The sequence below is a fragment of the Pteropus alecto genome, unplaced genomic scaffold (genome assembly GCF_000325575.1).
Source record: "Pteropus alecto unplaced genomic scaffold, ASM32557v1 scaffold164, whole genome shotgun sequence".
Taxonomy (NCBI): domain Eukaryota; kingdom Metazoa; phylum Chordata; class Mammalia; order Chiroptera; family Pteropodidae; genus Pteropus; species Pteropus alecto.
This window is the reverse complement of record NW_006439568.1, coordinates 7,848,478-7,864,536: the sequence shown is the minus strand read 5'-3', so window position 1 is coordinate 7,864,536 and position 16,059 is coordinate 7,848,478. Positions and strand designations below refer to the sequence as shown.

General features: G+C 39.5%; 2 pseudogenes; one reads left to right on the top strand and one right to left on the bottom strand.

The window, feature by feature from the left end:
• The first annotated feature begins 675 nt into the window (after positions 1 to 675).
• LOC112483745 lies at positions 676 to 797 on the top strand (annotated as a pseudogene).
• Positions 798 to 5,407: 4,610 nt separating this feature from the next.
• LOC112483627 lies at positions 5,408 to 5,526 on the bottom strand (annotated as a pseudogene).
• Positions 5,527 to 16,059: the final 10,533 nt, after the last annotated feature.

The following is a 16,059-nucleotide window of genomic DNA, read 5'->3' as shown; positions in this document are numbered from 1 at the left end:
GAATACATAGTACATTTTAGTTCACTTTGCCTATCTTCTAGGTATCCTCAGATGAGTGTTATAGATTATTTGTGTTTTCTGTAGACTAATTTTCCTGCAGGCTACTTTTCATGATATTTTGGTTATTGCTTATGATTATTGCATGCTTAAAAAATGTACTAAAATGTTTCTGTTTTTATTTAGCTTAACTCTAATTCTTTATGATTAAAAGAAAACTATTTTATTTAGCCTCCTATTCATTTTCAAGCCCAATCAGGTTAAATTCTTGTGATCTATCTTTTACAGATAGGAAAAATGATATTTTCAAGTTGGATTGGTAGCCTATTCATGTTAGGACAGTAAGTAGTTAAAGGATTTATGTGTGAAAAGCCTTTTCAGCTGAGTAGCAGACATCTGAATGTAAGCATCAGTATCTGTGCTTTAAATATGGCAGGTTATGTTGGTTATATGGCTCTAGGAGCAGGGGAAAGGTTTCGAATAGATGAGCAAGACAAGATCATACAGGAAGACTTTTATTCTGGAGAAGTATCTGAGTGTAACACTTTGCCCATAAGTTCTTCTTTCTTGCTAAAAACCATGGCGTCAGAATCAGTTGCCCCTCTCAGTGTGTTCATGGAAGACACTAGAATGTCAGAGACATCTTAAGATGAGGATAGACCAATGTCATCGTTGAATCCCAAGAGTTACACCACCACCCTGAACACGCCCGATCCCATCTGATCTCGGAAGCTAAGCAGGGTCGGGCCTGGTTAGTACTTGGATGGGAGACCACCTAGGAAGACCAGGTGCTGTAGGTGTAAAAAAAAAAAAAAAAAAGAGTCACTACATATTGATAAAATAGGGATGAGAATTACAATATATTAGATGATATCTTCTGTAAGTCAGCATGGCTACTCATCCAAGATACCCACAATGGATGAACTAGCCCACGTGGAGGAGGGAACCAGTGAGCTTCTCACCTGGTGGTTATGTGGTCAAAGGCACAGTCCCCTGGAGCAATATGAAGCCTTAAAACTATTCCCAAGGGAAAATGGCCAAGGAGAAAACCCAGACTTAAAATGTAGAAAGGAATTGATTGACACAAAAGGGTACTTAAGCTAAAGTAGAATGAAAGAAACTCAGCCTAGCTGAGATCAATGTATTTTCACGATTAGATAAAAAGGTTTGTAGTGGTTTGGATTACAGAGAAAATGTGGCCTTCGCTTTGGCAAAAACACAAGAAGACGGGTATTAGAGAGGTACAAGCAACAGACACAGGTTTTGGGATGAAGCTGTGTTTATATTAACAAGAGTTGAGAAAACCAGGAGAAGTCAGACAAATAGCAACAAACCCGGTCTTAGAGACAAAGCTTCCAGCAAGAGAAGAGGATGAAAACAAGGAGAGAGATTAAACAAGAAAATCGCGCGGGCAAAGTATCGCACGGTGATAAGTATACCTAACACGGAGGTTGTAAACTGGCAGCTTGTGATCTGCATCTGGCTGGCAGGCCGTTTCTATTTGTCCTGCTCAATTTTCAAAAATTTATTAGTTGAAAATAGTTTTAAAACCAAAAGATTGTACATTGGTCAAGATTTCTAGCTCCTGAAAAAGGGGAAGATCAGGCAAATCTATGCACAAATTTCTGCAGAGTAACAATTATATGGAGCTAAGTAACAGTTGCCCTGCCCTCACCAACTTACCAAAATGCCCCCTGCCAGGCCCACTTTACTTATTTACCTTAGCTTCTTGCCTCTCTGTATAGACATCTGAGTTGGTGAAGGAAACCATGGCTTAGCGTGAATATGACAAAGACCATGTACCCTTTCTGCATGCGTATTCATTTTGCTCTGTCTTGTAAGCATTTACCAGGCATCTGCTATGCGCTGAGCTAAACAGAATAGGAGATCTGAGGATTGCAGATCTAGACTTTGCTTTCAAAGGACTTACACTCCAGTAGAACTATACCACAGGCCCACATCACTTATGTGCAAGTGCGATGTAAGCTAAGACACGTGTAGGTAAAGGGTTACGGGGAGTCAGAGCAGGACATGACCACTTCGATCTGAGTGAACAACGAGGTAGGCTTCATTAAAGAGGAAATGTTTTTTTAAATTATTGACATCATTTTTAAATGCCTTGGAGATTTAAGAACTTCATACAGGTGGTAGTTAATATAGAAACACTTGGTTCTGGGTATACTCCATTGATATAATTATGATACCTATGCAAATCCTTTTTTGATTAAATTCTAGTTGCAAAGTGGTTCAGTTGACCCTAATTTTGGCATTTACATCTTCACAAACAAAATACAGGTATTGGGGGTTGTTGAGTGGCTTTTAGTCCTCTACATTTTTTTTTTTTTTTAATGAACTGCTTTTTATGTTTTTGTTTAGGGTTCATTTGCAGCCCAGTGAGAGAATCTCACATTGAGTGGGAGAACTTGCTTCTCTTCCTAACTCAGTGTTAGGTCATGTTCTTTAACCATGATAGCAGTAGTCAATAATATGTTAAACTGTTTTACTTTGTTCAGTGACAGCTAGGAAAAAAACCATGTGACCACAGTAGGTTTGCTTCAAAGCCAGGCTGAAGTCACTTTCTCTAGTCCCATTGAGGCTTCTCTCTAATTCAGCATTTCCTTTTGCTTTTCTCTTTTTTTGTGATCAGGTGTGAGTTTGAGAACTATGTGTGGTATGGTAGGAGAGGTGTTGTCTGTAAGCCAAAATTGTAGATAATATAGTTATGTCCTGTCACTGTATTTTAAAATCATTTTATGGTAACAGAACTGCTTTCCTGTTTTATTAGCATTGGGGCAATTTTAAAATAAGCTTACACATCTGAAAATATCTGTGTTTGGGGGGAGGAGCAAATAACTATTTCGCTCCCTGCTCCAATGCCTGTGGTAGTTTAATCACACTGGACGGAGACTCGGCCTCGGAGCCTTCTTCTGTGGTGATCAGAGTGATCACTCAAGTCCACATAAAGCTGTTTCATCGTCCCTGCCCAGCCCATGGAGAGGAAGGCACTCTGGATGGGGTCATTGTGTGTCCTGCTCTTGCTTGGGATTTCACCCAAACTCTCCCTTAATCACTACCCATTATCATTCTTATTTTAGAGATTACAAACTGGTTGCCAAACCCAGTTAAATTACTGGAGTCTGGGGAAGGGAAAAGCATTTATCTCGTTCTAGTAGGCATTAACAGAAAACCATGGCACCGAGGATCCCGGCACAGCCCCGCTTCCTCTAACCCCGTCGTAGGCACGGGGAGCTCCCTGCTCCATTTCGGCAGCAGCGGCACAGCTCGGTTTTGTCCATTTACTGAGGGCCGATTCTGAGTCAGGCACTAAGGTCACACCCTGTCTGCCCACAGCACCCAGCACCCTGACACACAGCAGGCCCTCAGCCGACATCTGCTACCTGGCTCAGAGAAGAGATGCAGAGTAGATGCTTCTCTCTTTTACATGGAGAGGGATATTTCCAAGGAGTCACCTTTTCCCTCTTTCACATGAAGTAGATTTCTCTCCTTAAAAAATGTGTATAAAATTTTCCAATTCTAAAAGCGATATGTGTTCACTGTAGCATTATTGAACATCAAGGAAAAACTGAAATTGTGAAAGGATAACAGTTAAAAAAATAAATACAGACACTTAGCTTGCTGTTAAAAAATAACCGAGCATATGTATTTGCAAGTTCATGGAAGATGTCCAGGCTATATTTCTGAGTGATAAAAAGTGAGTTTAGGACACTAAGTGTGTTCTGAAAGTGACTCTAATGTGAGTCTATTTTCCTAAAATACGGTAAATGAGAATTTGCCTAGGAAAGCATCTGAAAGGACATTCGCCAATATTCTTGGGTTGAGTCAGTAATAAAAAGCAAGAGTAAGTCAGGGTCTTTTCTTGTGGCTTTATATGCTCCTAGGTTGTTTGATATTAAACTATCACATTGTACTTTTAGAGTTACAAATGTTTTAAGATGATAATTTTATAATTAAACAGGGCAACATTAATCTCTTATATCAGAGATAAGCAATGCTAATATTTTATCTTTTCTTCTGGTCTTTTAAAAAAATTGGATCAAACTATGACTTTTTTCATGTAATATATCCTGAGTGCTTTTGCATGTCATTAAATATTTCTTTAAAACATTTTTAGTTATTTAGTGTTTCATCATTTGAGTTTTTCGTAATTTAGCTATGCCTCAGGTATAGCACATTGAGATTATTTCCAGGTTTTCTCAGTAATAAAAAATACTTCCATCAGTATCACTAGATAGACTACTGTTTCATTAGGTCAGATTTCTAAAAGTAGAATTACTCGGTCAACTAATAGGACTTTCAATAAGTATTGCTGTAGACCTTCATGGCTGGGCATATCAAGCATAGTAGCCCCAGTGTCATAGTGGTGTAGGGTAGGAAAACATTTTACTTGAGTCTTCTAGGATTTCTGGCTGGGTCTGAAAATTAAACTGACAAAGACAAATTAGCAGGAGAAAAGTATACGAATTTTATTATTATTTTTATATGTACATGGGAGCTTTGAGAAGAGAATGAAGACCCAAAGAAGTGACCACAGCAGGAAGCTTTTTTACCTTTTAGACAATAAATTTGTGAGGAATTGACAAGACAAAGGGGTTTGAGCTAGAAGTAAGTGGTAAAGAAGTGAATAGGAGGATAAAGTTTCATTGATATAGATTTCTGGGCTCCAAATTTCTCATCTCTGGTCACAAGACGGTCCTTCCTCCTGGAGCAGGGAGGTTACTTTCACACGGAAGATTTCTCTCCTGCATTCAAGAGGACAAAGGGGGTTAGAATGTCCTTCCTGCATCAACTGTTTCTTAAGAGCCTTTAATTCAAAATAATCAATATGCCAAAGTGGTATACTTTGGGGTGACATATTCTGCTACCCTTCAGTAAACACATAAGATGGCATGGCTATAGACTGGCTATTATTATATACTTCTCATAAGACTGAGTGTGCGTGAAGTCCAACTATCACTACATGACCTGGCCTCAGGCAGTGATACCAAACTAGTGCTGAAGAAGAATTCACATCAAAGACCCAGAAGTATGTCCTTAAGAGCAGTGTGGTCATGTGCGGTGGAGGTACAAAGACAGAAAGTTTCTACTTTGGTCTTCCCATGGCGAGACCCATTTTTCTGTTGGAATATACGTTTTTAAATTTATTTTAAAGAGCTTCCTATTTACATTTTTCATTACCTGTTTTTCAAAAGTTTAATTACATATGAAGTTGAAGCTTTGTTCATATACTTATTGATAATTTGTATTTCTAAGAGTTGAATATTTAGATTTTCTATTTTTTCTTTTTCCTTTTTTTTTTTTTTTTCAGGCGAGGCAACCCTTGGTTGACCTCACAGATTGCAAGGACTTTGTCTACTTACAATCCCTTATTTTTTTTTATTTTTATTTTTTACGCCTACAGCACTTGGTCTTCCTAGGCGGTCTCCCATCCAAGTACTAACCAGGCCCGACCCGGCTTAGCTTCTGAGATCAGATGGGATTGGGCTTGTTCAGGGTAGCATGGCCATAGACAGATCTTCTGTTTTTTCACTGGAAGTTTCTCTTATAGATTTATAAGAACTAATTATATATCATAAATACTTACCTTTTGTCTATCTTAAACATTCAAATAGCTTCTGTTAGTTATTTCTCTAATTGATTTTATTTATGATGTCTCATGATATGTAGACATTAAAATTTTTATGTAACAAATTCCATTAAAATATTCCTATATTCTTTTTGCTTTTGTGCTTATAAAGTCTTTCTCTACCAATATCAGCTATAATATCTATTTTCTCTGGGTCTTGCTGACTTTTTACATTTCATTCTTTGATCCATTTATTTTGATGTATGTGTGAGATAGGTATCTAACAACATATTTTCCCCCAAATAATCTATTTTCTCACTTCTAACCCTCTACGCCATGGCCCAGGGAGCTAGATCTCACAAGTGTAGATAATTCATGGAACAGGAACAAATATTTGAGGAAGACCAGCTCTCCTGGTGCCCGCCATGCTACAGAGGGGTGCCCCCCTTGGATTGTCATTCAGAGAGTTACTTAATATACTGCTGAATTTTTTTTAAAAAGGAAGCTTTACAGGCCCTGAGCCCTCATTAATCCTAGACCATAAATAGTGGTACTTGTTTCCTTTATCCTGCAACATTACTTTTCCTGGTATAAGATGTGATTTTTTGTTTTGTTTTGTTTTAATTCCCGGAGTCACCATGATATTCTTTTCAAATGAGGTGGATAAAATTGACTTCCAGCTTCCCCTATGCCCTGGAATAGGAGCCACGCTTTCCTGATAAATTGCACAGAAAAAAAGGCAGCAGGAGTTGCTTGTTCCACAATGAGAGTGGCTTCTGGCACTGCTTCAGTGACTGTTCCACATTTCTTCCTGAACTCCTGGACAAAAGTGATAATTAGAGTTTAATCTCTAGACTTGCGCCTTTGGCTGTTTATTTTCCTTGGACTATTTTAATTCTTACACGGCCTCAATTTCACTAGAAACAGTACTTTCATGATAGTTATCCCTTGGGGTGGAAATAATCAGAGGGTAAAAATCCAAGGTTTGCTGTATTTTCCAGCTGTGATCCAGTGTATTTTCTCCATTTTGAAAAAAAATGAGGGTACAAGGAAAGCTTAATGGGACTGGGGTAAAGGATAGAAAAAAGGTATTCTTCAATTTACTGAAACTCAGCTATCCTTAAAGTACGGTATTAATTACACTTGTGGATGCTGCTAGTCTGATCTTTTCATTTCTTGGGATGTTTCTTTCTACTTTACTTTTGAGGTCTGGCACGTGCATTGTGGTCCAAGACTTCCGCAAAGCTGGATGTGTATTGCCCACAGATACGGATTCCATAAGAACTTATTCCTTCAGCGGAATCCTTCCTTGAAGTAGATGAAGACTAGTGTGGTCAGAGGAAGCGGTGAGGTCTAATAGTGCTTTTTCTAAAAGCATTAAAACCATTTTTCCGAAGTCTTATGAAATTAATACTTTTAATTATGACACGATGTTTGGGATACAGATAATGCCATATTTACATATTTGCTTAAGCTGAATCAAATCTGACTCCTAGCCTCTTGTTGCCAATATTGATGGTTAGTCTGCCCTTTCTCTTGCTCACTCGTATTTCATAAGGCTCTTGGGCTAACATGGCCCAGTCACTATCCACAATGGTCACTGCTGCCCAAGCCTCATGATTTGTCAGGAGGATGGTTTCTGCCTGCTCTACTTCCTCCTTTTGCATGTCACACAGTTGACAGACAGTCTCAGCGAGGTCTCAGAGTCTCCAGGTAGCTTCCCAAGAACCACCGATCTCAGTATTGCAGGAAAGTGAGGTTATCAGCGGTGACTTCTTTGTGATCCTACCCTTTTGGATTTCCTGAAAAGAGCCTTTCTGCTCTAAACCACAAGCTGTACACCTCGGCACAAGTGGCTTCTGTTCTCTTGACTGCATCCGGATGGGTGCAGCATCGATTGCCAAATTGCTTTTCAGGATCTATGTACCAAAGGGACTCACAACAAAAAATAGTACATTGGAGTAGCCTGTCTTCACAGTTGTGTACTGCATATTGCCAGTAGTTTTCAAGTTTGACAAAGTACTGGGCAGGACAAAACAAAACAAAACAAAAAGATGGTAGTTTCTATTTGCATTTCATGGGTGGAAAATAGTACATTTTATTGGCCATTTTTTCTTCCTTTGTGGGTTGTGTTAACCTCATTGGTTGTTAAGTCTCCCCTTTTGATTAGCAAACTTTCATAAACACTCTCTAGCATAATACTTCTATTTGACACTGCTTCTTTTGGACTTTAAGGGAGAATCGTTTGTTTTGGTATATTAGATTTGGAGAAGAGAGATCTTCTCCAGTCTGCAAGTGAGCAGATTGCTAAGTCTCCAAGTTGAAGAGTGACTGAGTGTTTATCAGGACAGTGGTGGGGAGCTGAACAGCCTATCGGGGTTAGTCCTTCTCTTACAAACCCAGGAGGACTAGCATTTTTGAGGACCGTGTTGACATTGGAAGTATTTTAAGTCAAAATAACTTTTAGAGCATTCTAATGGCATTTGGTTATTATTTCCCACTTTGTTATCTCCTTTCCCTGATTGTACCCTTTTGGTCTTGGTGTGTGGCACATCACATCCTTGGGAAGGAAGAAAGGAAACTTTTGCAGGTGAAAGAAGTTAAAGGGAGGAGGCTTATACTGTATCGCAAAAGTGGACGACTTAGACCAGACCTGTCCAATTAAACTTCCTGCAAAGATGGGAGTGTTCAATAGCTATGCTGCTTAAATACAATTATCCACTAACCACATGTGCTAATTGAGCACTTTAGACGTGGCTAGTGTGACTGGTAAACTGAATTTCTGATTTAATATAATTTAATTCTAATTTATTTAGGTTTCAGTTTAAATAGCTACATTTGTAGATGGTGGCCACTGTTAGCGCACATTCAGATTGTTACTGTGCCCATGAGTATGTGTGCTCCAAGACCAATAACTGGAATTCTCATGCCTAAATTAAGTGAGATGATCAGATCTCATTTTTGAAAATGAAGATACATCATCATGGAGGCAGTTTGTTGAAAACGGTAAGTCTGCTTCTTTGCGGGACCTTGGAAAGGCCTGTCACTCCCGCTTGTCTTCGTTTTCATCTCGATAGGAGAGGAGGAAGTGAGTATGCAAGTCTCTGTGTGACTATGATTTCTAGGATACGATGGCAGTTTGCTATTAGAAACTCTTCTAGATTGACATTTACTTGCATCTGAGGTTTTTAATCAATATGCCATACAGTTATCTGATTTGGGAATCCTTTCACATAATGATTGTATTCTGTGACTTACCACCAAAAATTTTCCACAGAAAATAAGTAAATAACCCTCTCAAGGTTACAGTTTTTCAAATAAGAGAAAGATATTGCTGTTTGGAATCAAATAGAAATTCTATGTGTGTCCTCAGAGCTTCTCCAGGTATTTTTGGGTCACTTGCTTTTGCCTAAGTAGAACTTTCAAACCCTGTTGAGGTTAGATGGGGCCATGCGACCATTCCGGCCAGTGACTTATGAGAAGAAGCCATGCAGGCCACTTTTTAATTCAGGATTTGACACTGAAGAGCTGTCTTTCTTCCTCTGGCACAGCAACTGGCAGTGTTCGAGACGGCGCCTGCTTCATCGGCTTGGGACCTTGAATGACTAAGATAAGCAGAGAGACCTATCGGCAACTTGCAATGGATGTGTAATATGGAAAAGAAATAAATCTTTGATATTTTGGGTCATCCGATTATTACGTGTTTAAGTGGAGAGCTAAAAGCAGGGGTTGTGAGTAGAAGACTGGGGGAGGAGGTCCACGTAGCAACAGAACACAGGAAGGGGGGTGAATTATCCGAAGTGGAAATCAGCTGATCTCATGTTTGTCCACAACCTGCCTGATCCCAGGTGGGGACATCAAGAAAGCGTGGAAACCTCTGTGAGCTGGGTAATTTGTAGAGCCCTGGATGAAATTTTCCGAACTAATATCAATGCAGCTTGTATTCGTAGAGTGAGAAAAGGTGCTGAGTGTCAGTGATGGGGCCCGACAGCTTCAGAATAAACTGTCCCCACGTAAAAGAGCCAGTTAGAGAACCCCTTGATCTGTGGCCAAAGTCAATTGAAGAGAAGATGCTGGACAGGTGGAGTTATGTTTTTATATGCGTTTCTTAATTTTGTAGAGGACCCGAGCAATGAAAAGAAGATAAACAGCTAGAGATAGGATGCTGACAAAGATACACATTTAATTTCATGTACTTACTGTTTCTCATCCTAAAGCTTAGGCTTGAACTTTGTGTAACAGTTCTCATATTGGGAAGACTCTGGGCATGTGGGGATCATATCATGTTCTTTTTATATTAAACCCTAATTCCATTAATATGACCTCTTAAAGGAATAACATAAATTATTCTTTTCAATAAGAAAACTCATGAAAATCGTTTTGTACCGCATTCAGTTCTTCATGTCCAATATACTCTTAGCGATTAATTACTATCAATAACATTAATTAATCATAATTAATTATGAATATTAATTATTGTTACACCATTACCAGTTACAATAGTAATGTTAATAATAATAATGATAGTGATGGCTCCTATTTTAATGCTCTTTCTACTCGTTTGCTCCTGTTGTGAATGTAATACATGAATTATCTCATTTAATCCTCACAACGCTCTGATTTGTGTGTGATAAAAAAGGGAAATCGTCTCGGAGTTGGAGCAACTTGCTGCAGGCCCCGTCTCTGGCACATGGTGGAGCTCCTGTTTGAAGCTGGAGCCGTATGACTCCACAGACTGTACTTTATGTTATGTACTACACTGCTTTTTTAGGAGTAAGGTTGAGAACATCAACTTTAATAGAACCAGAACCTTGCTTGTATTTAGTCGAACCTTTTACATCAGGGCATTACAAATGTAAAATAATTTAAATTTCTGCACCTTATTTTCAGACTAGTTATATGATGGCCTATTATCATAAAAGGTATAATGCTTAAAGAAAACGTGAATGCCAAAATAAAATTTATGAACCTAGGTTATGTAATTTTTTTAAAGGAGAAAGGATGCCAACACCATAGTTTATCACATGTTCGCGTGTGCAGCCTTCAAGGAGGCCTGTCAGACCAGGGGCAGACTTACCTGGGAATTTTTATTGCTTTAGAGGCCTTTCTCAAGTCACATGTAATAGATTAGCAGGCAGATAAACTGCTTTCCTGCACTGCCTATGGACAATTATGAGACCAAGGCTAGTTTCTGTACTTTCCTGGATCTTGTTTTGTTCATTTGTAAAATGTGAGAGTGCGCTATGGTCATTCTAAGTCATCTCTCATGGCTAATATTCTCTTGTGTCTCTCCATTATATCCTGACATCACAAAACTTCTGTTTAACTGATAGCTGGATTTATGGATGGACCAGCCAAAAATTTTGTGGGGAACCAAATCATAAGGAGTATGTCATAGATTTATATTGTGTCAGTTTAGCTAATCTGCAACTATAGTTCCCCGAATTCCCTTCCATATGCAGCTCCGAGCTGGGATGAGTCACAAAAGACATTCTGCACATGACTTGGAAGTCAGAAGTGAAGCAACAGTGATATCCCCTTTATGCCCAAGAGGTCGGTGCAGGGCATGAAATGCTGTTGCAGCTTATGCTTGTTGTCATTTTTCTGTGGCCCACCTTGCCAGCATGTGGCAGCCCCAGCCAGACTCACTCTTTCAGATTTACTGACTCCTGGGTCAGGTGTAGATTTAGCTTCATGACAAAGGGCTCCAGCATCTTCTCCTTTACGTTATTCCCATATTCAAAGTGGAGGCTCAGAGGCAGTCAGAGTCTGATGTAGATTCTTGTCCATGCTCCTGGATTTCAGCCCATTGCTACAAGGTTCCTCTTGAACTTCCTTTCCTTTCTTCTCATCCTTCTTCTATTTCCAGATGCCAGAGCAGCTGACATCCCTAGCCACAATGGCTTCTTTGACCCACAATCATCTAAGATCAAATCCCTACAATAAATCCCTTATTATACAGATCTCCCAGTGGTTCTGCTTCTGGGATCTAACTTTGACTAACAGATTGCTAAGATGGCTCAGGGAAGATAATTAGATAGAGGAAAAGGAATGTAGCTGAATTCTTATCAGAGTAACAATGCATGTGATTGGAAGGAATTCTTGTTAAGTCATTCGGGGCCTGTTTAATGGGAAAACTAATAATCGGTATTTACTAAGTTGCCTTTTAAGAAGGGGAGGCAGTTCAGTTCAGGGCTCTTGTTTTTCTTCTGAATGGAGATACAAGTTAGTGGACGGGGACTAAATTGCTTGGTGGTGGTGGGAGGGGGGGCGGGGGCGGGGGGCATTGGTGTTCCCATTACCCCCTTTCCTCATGCAGAACTCAGGAGCATCTCTAAACACATACTAAAACCTCTTTTATGACTGCCGACCTGAAGAGCTTCCAAATTATTAGGCTACTAGCGGCGATTTCACGTCTTAATGTGAAAGCCACATGCTATTTCTACTCCACCAGTGCCCTAAGCACGTGATGACTTTTCAAAAATGGCATCTTCTGCACCCATCGGGGTGTTAGAATGAGCAGTCAGCCCAACTCTTAAACCACCCTTAAGCAACTTCTGTCATTTCAGAAAAATTATACACGTTCCCGAACAAGTTCATTAAGGCACATTTGGAGCCTCCCGTGCAAGCGATATTTCTCTCCTTAGTTCGAATACCTTTCAACAGTTTCACATTCCCAGAATATAATGTAGAGATCGTGAGGTTCAGGCATCCCTAATTGCATGGTGTTGTCTAATTCGATTTGTTTTTTCTTTTTAGTTCTGTCATTGACAGTATAAAAAAAGCTTCAAAAGACTGTGGAGGAGGAAAATTCACAAATTTAATCTTAATAGCACACATTAAAAATAAAGAGAATGATGACTCGGGATAGAACTTTGGGCACTCATTTTCTGTGCAATTGAAGGAGTTGTTCACCTCCAGGGGCACGTGGCAATCAGACACATAGGGTAATCTCGTAACACTTCACGAACATCATTCACTAGCAGGAATCATTTTGCCTGTAAAAATTGCAGAGACCCCTTTTCTTTCTCAATTTTCCTAGGGTCCCCCTTGTTAATAGGCTAAGTGAACCTTATAAGTAGCTCCCTCTACTCCTTCATCAAATGTGGACAAAAACACAAAAGGAATTGAAAAGCAGAGCACAGTGTGTGGGAAGTTATTAGGCACGTTGTTTAATAATAATGCATTTCCTTTTTTTCTGGTACCTGGCACTTTTTCATATCACTTTGCATTTGTTGTCTCATGTGATGGTGAATTTTTACATGTCAGCTTGTCTAGGCTATGATGCCTAGTTGTTTGACCAATCTGGATGTTTCTCTGAAGGTTTTTGTTTGTTTTATTTATTTATTTTTTTAGCTACAATTAGCATTTAAATCTGTAGAATTTAAGTAAAGGAAATTATACTTATAACATGGGTGGGCCTTTTTCAATCAGTTGAAGGTATTAAGAGCAAAGACTGAGTTCCCTGAAGGAGAATTTTGCCTCCAAACTGCCTTTGGAATCAAGACTGTAATATCAACTCTTGCCAGAATTGCCAGCTTGCCAGCCCTACCTATAGACTTTAGGCTTGCCAGCCCCTAATATTTATAAGCCAATTCCCTAAAATAAATATCATTGTCTGTCTGTCTATCTATCTATCTATCTATCTATCTATCTATCTATCTATCTATCTATCTATCCATCCATCCTATTGGTCTGTTTCTCTGAAGACCCCTGACCAATACAGCTTAATTTAAATCACTTTAAGCAGAAAGATGTGTAAGAGCATGAGCTTTCAAGTCAAAAGTTTCAAGGGACTGAATCCTAGCTTTGCAGTGATTAACTTTTTCACCTTTGGGAATATTTTTTAAGCTCTAATCCTCATTTTTTAATATCCATAAAATAAGAATAATAAATAATAATATCGGACTTTTACTATATACCAGACATCCTATTAAATGCCTTAGACACATTATTTAATAATCACAACAACACTATTGAGCATGACACGATCACATTTGCATCTTATCAAGTCACTCTGTTTTCGGTAAAGAAGGGATGAAGGTGGGGGTGGTGTGTATGCAAGTACATCTCTGCCATGGGAGAGCCAGACTTCCTGCCTGTCAGAGTCTCTTCATTCCAGCAGGTTTGGGGTTTGGAGATTTCTCCTGATTGATCCCAGATCCAAACTCTAGCATTTATTAAAAGATGTACCAGCATCTCACCATTGCCAATGTAAAAATGACAAATAAACCCGGTTCACTTTCCTCCGAAGCTGGGTCAGACCACAGAATCCTCTTAAATTAGACAATGGCCATGCTATGATCACATCTGAGGTTGAAGATGCTCCAGCTGCTTTTCTCTCTAAGATTAAAGCTATTTTTGATAACGCATGCTGACAAATCCAAAATGACGTCCATAACCATTTATAATTTCTGACTGTAAACATAAATATTTTAGATGACCAAGCCCATTTCCTATTACTGTGGTAGAATCTATTTCTCTTATTCCTGGGGAGTTGAAAATTGTTGGACTACTCACCTCCTATATGTCTATGAAGCCAACCTTCTTTCCTGCCAATATTCCAAGATCCTAAAGGATCTCAACAGACAATTTACAGAGCTATTTATAAATGGAAAGTAAACATTGTATTTTCACATAGGTACTATGACGCTTGTTTTGTTCTCTTCAATCTACTATCACGTATTCCTCAAATCTATTTTTAAATTTTTAATGCATAGGGCTGGATGACAGACCAGAGATATTATTTAGTGTCTATTCTTAAGTAAGAACTTAACTTTCTAGAGATCCCTTCCAATCCCCAAATTACTTACAAACCTTATCTTAAGGTTTGTTTCCCAAGGTTTGCCTGTGCTTCAGGCATCGAGCTAAATAGCATTTATGCATTATCTCAATTAGTACACAAAACTTCCCCATGAGGAAGTTACTCATATTGAAGCTCATTTAAACTAATGTTTAGAAATGTCACTCCACACACCCCAGGTCAGGCTGCTGTGGAGCGGGGAGAGGCGGGGGGCTGAGTGCTACCAGAGTTGTGTTGCCCACAAGCGAGAGAGCCTGCTGGGCTTGGGAATTTGCATCCCTTCCGGAGGCCCTTAGCCAACGCCTGCTCACGGTGGGTTACAACAGCCCAACTTGCTTGCCTCAGGTTGGGCCGATTCTGAGGCATAATTTTTACTCCAGTTTTCTCCTTTGGAATCAGACTAAATTTCTTTGTAAGAGTTTTGCCTCAGATCACACCTTTGCTTAGCTTCCATTCCTCCCCTATCCTATCGCTTTCTATTCCTTACAAGTCTTTCTTGGGACCCCATCCTTAGCCATTTGCATATGAATTTTTTCTCAGGTTCCGATACTGGGTATCTTGACCTAAAATACAAGCCAAGTGTTGTTGATATCAGAGGCCAAGCTCTTCTCCGCTACCCAATTGGAGATTCATTCGAAAAGAGGAGTAACTTGTATGGAGACTAATTCCAGGGGATCCACTACATAAATATGAATTTGGCCTCTTTGTTTTGTATGAGAAAACTCTGATTAGCAGCAGATATAATTAGATACATAATGTCTACACAGATTCATTCTTTTCCCAAGTAGTTATTAAGTACTTAATATGTGTCAGGTCCAAAATAGGTACTGGAGCTGATCATATGAAAACCTGGCACCCCGCAGAGTAACAAGCAAATCCAAACTCCTAAATGGGAGCAAGCTCAGAGAGTTTGAAGAACGAAGAAAACCGAGTGGCTGGAGTATAATGCGTGGGGGAAAGGGAGGAAAATGATGAAGAATGGGTGGAAGGCTTGGAAATCGCGGTATGGAGTTGGGGTTGATTCTCTGCGTCACCACTGGAGGTTCGTATTTTAGAAAGGTCATTTCAAATACACTGCTGAGAATTGAAGATAAAGGGACGAGTGGAAGCAGAGGCCATTTAGCACGTGATTGCTGTGATTCACAAGGAAGATAATAGTAGACTGGACTAAGCTGGTCGCTGTGGTTATGGAGATATGGAAACATATTTGGATTTTGAGGTAGGGCTTCCAGGACATTGAGATTGATTGGACGTGGCGGTGAGTGGGGGCATAGAGCCTGCAGGTCATCTTTACACATTTTAGGGGTGGGGTGTCTGAGCAGATGTGTGGGCGTTTACGAAGATGGAGAAGCAGGCTTTGGGGATGGGATAAATCGTATTCATAGAGATATAAAAAATACCGTATTTGTTATATACCTTTCATTTTATAAAATTTGAAAATTGTTTTGGTTCCCATGGCCTTTAATGAGGAAATTTATGTGATTAACAGCAGCTTCAGTGTTGACTGTGTTGCTTCCACCATGAATAAGTTCCTTTCAAAAGGGTTAGTTCTATTCCACCATCAGGGGTGTTCTCTCTGGGAAATTCTTCCGTGTGGCCATCTATTCACAATTTTACAAGGTCCCATTCTTTGACATAGAAATAAGTGGCAACACCCACTGAAGTCAGCAGCAGG